The sequence below is a fragment of the Carcharodon carcharias genome, chromosome 30 (genome assembly GCF_017639515.1).
Source record: "Carcharodon carcharias isolate sCarCar2 chromosome 30, sCarCar2.pri, whole genome shotgun sequence".
Taxonomy (NCBI): domain Eukaryota; kingdom Metazoa; phylum Chordata; class Chondrichthyes; order Lamniformes; family Lamnidae; genus Carcharodon; species Carcharodon carcharias.
The window spans coordinates 25766606-25777088 of NC_054496.1; positions in this window are offsets into that span (position 1 = coordinate 25766606).

Consider the following 10483-nt stretch of genomic DNA (forward strand, 5'->3'; position numbering starts at 1 on the left):
GGAGTGAGACAGAAACAGGAGAAAGTCCAAGGAAGAACTTCTAGTCAAAGGAAGGACAGGAACTTGGAAAAAGTCCTGTTAAGTGAAGTTAAGAGTGAGGGGCAGAGAGGAAGGCTCCAAGCTTCAAGTTAAAGAGACAAAAGCTGCTGGAAGCAGATTCAAAGCGATATAAATGTTGTTGAGAAGTCAGAAGGTCCAAACAGACAACTGAAGGTATGTAACTCTTTGCTATGAGCATGTGAAGCAGTGGTGTACTTATCAAGTGCTGTGTCAGTGAGAGACAGTACATGGAAGACAGATTGAATGCATGTGGTGACCCAGGGAAGAGGAACATCGCAAGGAGAGTTCAAAACCCTGGAGGTTAACCCGTGTGGAAGATGTTTGGGAGAAAGCATCAGTTTGGGGTAAGATCCCAAAGCGAGTTCTTTAAAAGTGGAGACTGGAAACCCTCGTATGAAGGACGGAATTCAGCGAGACTGGTTGGCTCACAGTGTGACAAGCATCTGGGGGATGGGGAGTGGAGAGAGATCCATTGTGTCTGGTTGAGGTAGCATCTGTCACTTGGCTTCAGAGTGTGGTGTGTCTGACCACTGGTCACCAATTGGTTTATACAGACTGTATACTTACTGTGAACATTAGAGTACAAGATAGGTTTTGTAACTTGTGTTATTCTTACTAATCTGTATATATCTGTAAAGGTATAGTTGTGGGTGAAGGAGTATTAATATAGTTCATCTTTTCTTGTTTAATAATTGTTTTATTCTTTTGTTAAAGTTCATCAGCTGACACCTGTGACTCTGTTCAGTAGCCACTCTCCATATATCTAAACAAACAAATAAAAGTTAAGAGCTATCAAACTGGGTTCCACCCTGAGATCAGATTTGTCAGCTGGGATCATAACACACTACTGCCTCCCCCCATATAAATTATATTTAAAATAACAGAAATTAAACCGCTGTGGTGGGATTTTGAACTCATGTCTCAATCATTAGTCCAAGCCTGTGGATTACTTATCTACTAATATAACCACTCTGCCAGCATACCCCATAATGTGGGGTAGCAGAGGGTTTATGAAGGGTGTTAGGGTAGAGTGAGTGTAGGTTGCATGTAAGGTAATAGTGTAGAGGGATTATATAGGCACTGTGTATAGTGTAGAATGTGTGCCAAGTAATACTGCAGGTTCAACAGTATAGGTGTGAATAAGGTGAAATGTAGATGGTGTGTAGGGTGATAATGTAGGGCAGGGATTCCCAAACTGTGGACTGCATACCCCTGGACGCACATGGGATGAACTGTCTACTGGTGGATATTATCTATTAATTACTTTATTTATTTTTATAATAGGCTACATAGACAAAGCTTTAAAACTCTGTGGGAATTTGTTCTATAAAGTAGTTAATTTACTTCAAGATGTACCAATGGCAACAGAGATCATAGCTACTCTGATATTTACAAAGTTGCAATACAGGAGGACATTTTGTGTTGCCGGATGCTGCCTACTAGGATAGCTTAGGAGATTTTCTGGTTGCTTTACAGCATCATAAATCAAAGTGGTCAAAACATGTTAGCATCCGCGCTGATAGTGCAAAGTCAAAAACTGTTAGGAACAGTGGAGTAGCGACGTGTACCAGAGCAGTCGCTCCCAATGTCATGAGGACTCGAAACGTCAACTCTTTTCTTCTCCGCCGATGCTGAGTTTTTCCAGGTAATTCTGTTTTTGTTTTGGATTTCCAGCATCCGCAGTTTTTTTTTTGTTTTTATCCCAATGTGATGTTGCTGTTCTTGCAGTATACACATGGAAGCACTGGCTGCCAAAAACATGCCTACCAATTTGAAAGAGGTGCTGGACAATGCTGTGAAGGTGGTAAACTTTGTAGAAAAATGCCTTGAGTTGAGCCTTGAATTCCAGCAGATTTCCGCTCCTGGTAATAGGATGAGAAGCGAGCAAGTCAATCTATTGTTCCACATGAAGGTCCGATGGATGTCACGTGGCAAGGTCTTCTTTAAACTTTATTCTGAGGTCAAATTATTCTGTCTAGGCCACCCTTTTCCGATCTTTCACTGTCTGCACAACATGGCTTGCTTCTCACGGCTACTTGTCAGATATATTCCCTCACCTGAATGAGCATGATCTAGGTTTTCGTGGGCTGGGTGCAACTATCTTCAATATCCAGGAAAAAAAAAGTCAAATGATAGAAAATAGCTGGAATGCTGGGCTCACTTTGTGGAGGAAAACAAGACCGCAATTTTCTTAAACATGCTCCAATTCCTGACAACGACTGAACTACAACTTCCAGGGCAGTGTTAAAGGTGGCATCAAGCAACGTCTCACTGAACCAGCAAGGCGCTCGCATATGAGTGCTTTCCCTCAAAGGGAAAACAGACAGCTGGATTTGCTACCCCTTTCGCAGACCTTTCTGCAGTACTTATTCTGCAAGACTTGTTAATAAATGTTGGTGAGCTTTGGATCCAAATGCGAGCAGAGTTCCCCGAATGGTCAGAGTGGGCTGTCCAGGTTTTAGCGTAATTACCTATGTGAAAGTGGATTTTCATCACACGCTGAAATGAAATCAAACTATCACCAGCAACTATTTATAGAAAGCAACTTAAGACTCAAACTATCACTCGATTAGTAATCCAGCAACCCAGGCTAATTCTCCAGGAGTTAGGGTTCAAATCCCACTGTGGCAGTTGGTGGAATTTAAATTCAATTATTTTTTTTTAAATCTGGAATATAAAGCTAATCTCAGTAATGGTGACCATAAAACTGTCATTGATTATTGTAAAAAAAAAACCCATCTAATTCACTAATGCCCTTTGGGAAAGGAAGTCTGCCATCCTTACCTGGTTTGGCCTACATGTGACCCCAGACCCACAGCAATGTGGTTGACTCTGAACTGCTCTCATGGGCATTTAGGGATGGGCAACAAATGAGCAACACCAGCATCCCATGAAAAAGGTTGTAAGGATAAGCCCAGCAATTACAGGCCAGTCATTTTAACTTAAGTAGTGGGGAAGCTTCTAGAGACAATTATTCAGGATAGAATTAGTAGTCACATGGAAAAATGTGGGTTGATTAGGAAAAGCTAGCATGGATTTCTAAAGGGGAAATCATGTTTAACTAATTTACTGGAATTTTTTTGAAGTAACAGAAAAGGTCAGTGAGGGTAATGTTGCTGATGTGATGTACATGAACTTTCAAAAGGTATTCGATACAGTGCCACACAACAGACTTGCAAGAAAAGTTATAGCTCATGAAATAAAAGAGACAGTAGCAATGTGGATACCAAATTGGCTGAGTAATAGAAACAGAGGGTAGTGGTCAATGGATATTTTTTGGGCTGGAGGAAAATTTGTAGTGGAGTTCCCCAGGGGTTTGTATTGTGACCCTTGCTTTTTCTAATATATATTAATGATCTAGATCTTGGTGTACAGGGGACAATTTCAAAGTTTGCAGATGATATGAAACTTGGAAGCATTGTAAACTCTTGAGGACAGTTATAGAACTTTAAAAGGACATCGACAAGTTGGTGGAGTGGGTAAGTGGCAGATGAAGTTCAATGTGGAGAAGTGTGAGGTGATGCATTTTGGTAGAAAAACATGGAAAGGCAATATAAAGGGGTACAATTCTTAAGGGTGTGCAGGAGCAGAGGGACCTGGGTGTATATGTGCATAGATCATTGAAGGTGGCAGGACAGGTGGAGAGAGGAGTTAATAAAGCATATTGTATTCTGGACTTTATTAATAGGGGCAGAGAGTACAGGGAGGTTTTGATGAGCTTATATAAGATATCATAGTTAGACCTCAGCTGGAGTACTGTGCACAATTCTGGGCGCCACATTACAGGAAGGATGTGAATGCATTGGAGAGAGTGCAGAAAAGGTTTACAAAAATGGTTCTAGGGATGAGAAACTTGAGTTATGAAAATAGGTTGGAGAAGTTGGGACTGTTCTCCTTGGAGAGGAGAAGACTAAGAAGGGATTTGATAGAGGTGTTCAAAATCATGAAGGGGCTGAATAGAGCAAAAAGGGAGAAACTGTGCCCACTTGTAAAAGGATCAAGAACGAGAGGACACAGATTTAAAGTGATTTGCAAAAGAAGTGAATGTGATGTGAGAAAAAAACTTTTTCTGGAATGCACTGCCTGGAAGTGTGGTGGAGCCAGGTTCAATCGAGGCATTCAGGAGGGCATTAGATGATTATTTAAGTAGAAACAATATGCAGGGTTACAGGGAAAAGGCAAGAGAATGGCACTAAGTCATAATGCTCATTTGGAGAGCTAGTGCCGACACAATGGGCCAAATGGCCTCCTTCTTCGTCATAATACTTATGTAATTCTGTGGAAAAAAAACCTATGCTTGAACAAACAAGCTCTACCATCACATTTAGTATTTAAGCCATTTTTAAGTTGGACATTTATATCATAACTTGTACATTTTGCATGCCCTTTGGGCTGTATGCTGTTGGGAGAGACAATAAATTAAGATTGGGAACCTGTGGCATAGAGTAGGGTGTGTGTAGGATAATATTGTAGGATATATCTAGGGCAGCAGAGAAGGATGTGGGTTGAGTGACAGTGTAGGATGTGGGTATGGTGTACATCCTCTACTTCTTAATTTCCTGCATTTTCTGAATCCATTTTGCCAGCACCTCAATATCTGCGATTGGGAGGGGGACGGTTTATGAACATTGAGAACAGAAGACATTGGGAAACTATGGGCAGAATTTTTTTATTGACCTGGCACGCAGGGAAGTGGATCAGTCACAAAGTTGGGAGGCGGAAGCGGTAGCGGTGTGGGAGATCCCACAGTCCTGAATGCCTCACGCAGCATGTCTTTGATGTCATGGATTGGTTTCCCCAATCCATGAGGCCCAGCCTGACTGACAGCTGAGGCAGGGAAGCCAGTCACTGATGGCAAATTTACGCCGGGGATCGATCGGGGCAGTGGGCAGATGTCGACTGGAAGGTGGGGGTGGCTGCCGATGCCATGGGGGAGGTCGGGGGCCTCAGGAATTCCGGCTGACTAGTGCAGTTGAATCTCAAAAACTGCATGGCAAATGCGTCTTGCCCACCCACTTTCCAGTTTTAAAATAAAGCACGAAATTGGAGGGTTGGAGACGCGTTTGGGTCAGGAAACAGATTTCTGAGAGTATAACACCCTAGGCGGCTCAAACCCACCTATTTTTTTAAAGTTCAAATTCGGCCTTTCCGTTTGCACTCCACTACAGACTTCCTGGAGCCCGGAAGGATTGGTGCACATTTCCTTCACGGGAATTCCAGCCATGGCTCACTAGGTAGCACTCTTGCGTTTGACTCAAAGCTGTGGGTTCAAATCCCACTCCAGAGAATTGAGCACAAAATCTGCCTGACTCCCCAGTACACCACACAGGGGGGAAGCTGACTCCCCAGTACACCACACAGGGGGGAAGCTGACTCCCCAGTACACCTCACAGTGGGGGAAGCTCGCTCCCCAATACACCTCACAGGGGGGGAAGCTCGCTCCCCAGTACACCTCACAGGGGGGAAGCTGACTCCCCAGTACACCTCACAGGGGGGAAGCTGACTCCCCAGTACACCTCACAGGGGGGAAGCTGACTCCCCAGTACACCACACAGGGGGGAAGCTGACTCCCCAGTACACCTCACAGTGGGGGAAGCTCGCTCCCCAATACACCTCACAGGGGGGGAAGCTCGCTCCCCAGTACACGTCACAGGAGGGAAGCTGACTCCCCAGTACACCTCACAGGGGGGAAGCTGACTCCCCAGTACACCTCACAGGGGGGAAGCTGACTCCCCAGTACACCTCACAGGGGGGGAAGCTCGCTCCCCAGTACACGTCACAGGGGGGAAGCTGACTCCCCAGTACACCTCACAGGGGGGAAGCTGACTCCCCAGTACACCTCACAGGGGGGGAAGCTCGCTCCCCAGTACACGTCACAGGGGGGGAGCTGACTCCCCAGTACACCTCACAGGGGGGAAGCTGACTCCCCAGTACACCTCACAGGGGGGAAGCTGACTCCCAAGTACACCTCACAGGTGGATGCGTCATCTTTCGGCTGAGACTTTTAATCAGGGCCATATTTGCCCTATCAAGAAAATCAGTGGAGGGTCTTGTCTGTGTCCTAAGCAATATTTAATCCTTAATCCAAAAATCACACAACAGATTATATAGCCATTGTCACAATGCAGTTTATGAGATCTTGCTGTGTGCAAAATGGTTGACAGGTTTTCTACACTATAGCAATGAATACACTTTAAAAGGACTTCTTTGGCTGTGCATCAAAGTGCTCCTTAACAGTGAGCAGGAACTCATAATTTCCTTGGAAAACAGTTTGGGACATCCTGAAGTGGTGAAAGGCACTATAATTTTACACTCTTGCAGCTAGATAATGATTTTATAATTAGAATAACTAATTTGCTGTGTCTGTAAAATTTCTAGTTGATTAATGTCCACGCATTTTGATTTACTAATTGGTTATCGTCAATTGCATTTCACAAAAGTACCCAATCACATTCTACCAAAAAATACTTTCCATCCTCTATCTGCTATCCCTCTCCAGCCCCTCACCCCACCTTCACTCCCCCTCATTCCCTCCACCCAGTCCTTCACTCTTTGCCTTTGCCCCTCCCTCTACTCCCACCCCCTCCATCCTTCCTCTCCCACCCCTCACTACATCCTACACCCTCTTTTTCCCACTCCCTTCCACCTCCCTCTGCCCTTACCTACTCTCCCCTCCCTCTCAACTCCCACCCTTGCCTCCCATCCCCACTTTCACCTCCCCCTCCTTACCTTACCACCGCCACACCACCCCCCCCACCTTGCCTTCCCATCTTACTTCTCCCTGTCTTCCTCCCCCCCCATCCCCCTCCTACGACCCGGCCTTCTATCATTCCCCTCCCCCCACCTGTCACCTTTTCCCCACCATTTTACCTCCCCCACCCCTCCTCTCTTTTACCTCGACTCCTTCCTTTTTTACCTCCCCACTCCCCTTTCTCATTTAACTCCCTCCCTGTCCCATTTTACCTCCCCCCTTTTACAACCCCAAATCTCCCACCCCCTTTTACCTTCCCCTCTCTATTACCCCCTTCCAGCCCCAACCTTCCATCTTACCTACCCCCGTGCCTCATTACTCCCCTTAACTCCACTCACCCAATTTACCCCCTCCTTACATAGCCCTTACCTCCCCTCCTCCTTCCCCTTAAATACCCCATCTAACCTCCCAAACTATCCCTTCTTACCTTCCCCCACCCCCTTTTATCTCCATCTTTTACCGCACCCCCCATCTTCTCACCACCACCCTCCCTCCTCCACCCTCCTTTACCTCCCCCACCCCACCTTTCCCTCCCCCACCCCACCTTCTCCCTCCCCCACCCCACCTTTTCCCCTCTCTCCCCACCTTTTCCCTCCCTCTCCTTCCACTGGTCCCTTTGCGTTCCCCTTCCTCTCCCCCTTCCCTTTTATCTACCCACTTTTCCCTCCCTACCCCTCCCTTTTACCTCCACCTTTCCCTTCACTCCCCCTTAATCCCCCCTCCACTTTTAGCTTTCCCAATTACCTCCCCCCTCCATTTTACCTCCCCTTCCCACCCCACCTTTTACCTACCCCCCCTCCATTTTAACTCCCCCCTTTTACCTCACCCATCCCCCCTTTTACCTCTCCCCCTCCTCTCTCCCCCTTACTCCTCTACCCCTTTACCTCCCCCTCACTCCCCCTACATCCTTTTACCTTTTAACTCAACCAATCCACATTAACCCTAACCCTAACCCTCAACTCCCCAATATTTCAAAAATCAGCGATCTAGCCTCCACAACTATCTGGGGTAGAGAATTTCAGATTCTCTCACTCTCACCTCACCTCTTGAGCTCAGCTCTTTTGTTCATGTTTGAACCAAGGCTGTAAGGAAGTCAGGAGGTGAGTGGCCCTAGCAGAGCAAGTTGTTGTCAAGCAAGTGCCACTTGATAGCACTGTTGACCCCCTTCCATCACTTTACTGGTGATCAAGAGTAGACTGATGGGGCGGTAATTGGCCGGGGCGGACTTGTCCCACCCCCGTCCCCAACCCCACACCCACCCTCACCCCCCAAAACCCTTCCCCACCCCCTTTATTCCCCCACCCCCAGCTACCCCCTCCCCCACCTACCCCCTTCCCCACCCCCACCTAACGCCTTTACCCCCCACCTATCACCTTTACCCCCCAGCTACCCCCTTCCACACCCCCACCTACCCCCTTCACCCCCCACCCACCTACCCCCTTCACCCCCCACCCACCTACCCCCTTCACTCCCCACCCACCTACCCCCTTCACCCCCCACCTACCTACTCCCTTCCCCACCCCCACCTACCCCCTTCACCCCCCCACCAACGCCCTTCCCCACCCTCACCTACCCCCTTCCCCACCCACCCACCTACCCCCTTCACACCCCCACCCACCTACCCCCTTCACCCCCTACCACCTCCACCCCCCATCTACACCTTCACACTCCCATCCACCCCCTCCTTCACACCCCCACCCACCTACCCCCTTCACCCCCTACCACCTCCACCCCCCATCTACACCTTCACACTCCCATCCACCCCCTCCTTCACACCCCCATCCACCCCTACCCCTTTACCCCACCACCCCCCCTTTACCACCCCACCTCCCCCACCCCCACCTAGTGCCTTTACCCCCCCACCTATCACCTTTACCCCCCAGCTACCCCCCTTCCCCACCCCCACCTACCCCCTTCTCCACCTACCCCCTTCACTCCCCACCCACCTACCCCCTTCACCCCCCACCTACCTACTCCCTTCCCTACACCCTTCACCCCCCACCCACCTACCCCCTTCACCAGCCCACGCTACAACCCCCACCCCCCCTACCTCTCATCCCCCCAGCCCCTCCCCCAACTCCCCACCTCCCCCCCCCCACACCCCCCACCCCTCTTCCCCCCTAACAGCCTCCTCCACTCCTCAAACCCCCCACACCCTCCTCCAACCACCAACCCCCCTCACCACCCCCACTCCCTCCTCCACCCCCTACCCCCCTCACCCCCCCACACACACCCCCACCCCCCCACACCACCCCCCAACACACACCCCCCCCCCACACACACCCACCCCCCCTCCACCCCCTCAACCGCCCCTTCAACCCCCGCACTTCACCTACCCCCTTCACACCCCCACACCCTTCACCCCCCCCGCACCCTTCACCTACCCCCTTCACCACCCCCACCCTACACCTACTCCCTTCACCAACCCCACCCTACACCCACAACACTTCACATAGCCCCTTCACCTACCCACCCACCCCCCTCACCCTTCACCACCCCACCGTACACCTACCCCCTTCACCACCCCAATCTACACCCCCCCACCCTTCACCTACACCCTTCACCTTCCCCCTCACCCCCCGCATCCTTCACGTACCCCCTTCACCACCCCCACACTACACTTACCCACTTCACCACCCCAACCCTACATTCCCCCACCCTTCACCTACCCCCCTCCACCTACACCCTTCACCTTCCCCCTCACCCCCCGCACCCTTCACCTACCTCCTTCCTACACTTAACCCCTTCACCACCCCAACCCTACACTCCACCCCTTCACCACTCCAACCCTACACTCCCTCACCCTTCACCTATCCCCCTCACACCCCCCGCACTCTTCACCTACCCCCTTCACTTCCCCCATCCTACACCTATCCCCTTCACCACCCCCACCCAACACCTATCCCCTTCACCACCCCCACCCCCACCCTACACCTACCCCCTTCAACCCCTTGCACCCTTCAACTATCCCTCCACTCCCCCCCCACCCTTCACCTATCCCTCCACTCCCCCCCCACCCTTCACCTATCCCCTTGACATACCACCACACCCCCCTCACCCTTCACCACCCGACTCTACACACCACCCTCACACCCCCCACCCACCCTCACCCACCCCCTGCACCCTTCACCTAAACCCTTCAATACCCCACTCTTCACCTACACCCCACCCTTTACCTACCCCCACCCCCCTCCAAGCCACCCCCACCCCCCTTCACCCCCCCTTCACCTACTCCCCAACCCACCATATGCCTCCTTAACCACCTTATCTACCTGTCCCGCTACCTTAAGGGACCGGAGGACATGCACACCAAGGTCCTTCTGATCCTTGGTACAACCCAGGGTTCTACCATTCATCGTGTATTCCTGTGCCTTTTTTGTCCTGCCCAAGTGCATCACATCCCACTTATCCGGATTAAATTCCAATTGCCACTGATCAACCCACGCCTTCATCCCACCCACCCCTACCCCTACCCCTACCCCCCCCCCACCCTCACCCTTCCCCGCCCTCTTCATCTCCCCCCCCCCCCACCACACCCCACCTAGCCTTTAGCCCATTTCTCTCCTCGATACCCCTCCCCTTTCTCTCTCCCCGCCTCTCAGAATCTGAATCCATTTTGGCGCCGTTGTTCGGCGAGCTGATTGGTCAGACTCAGCCCGTGGCCGGCTGTTT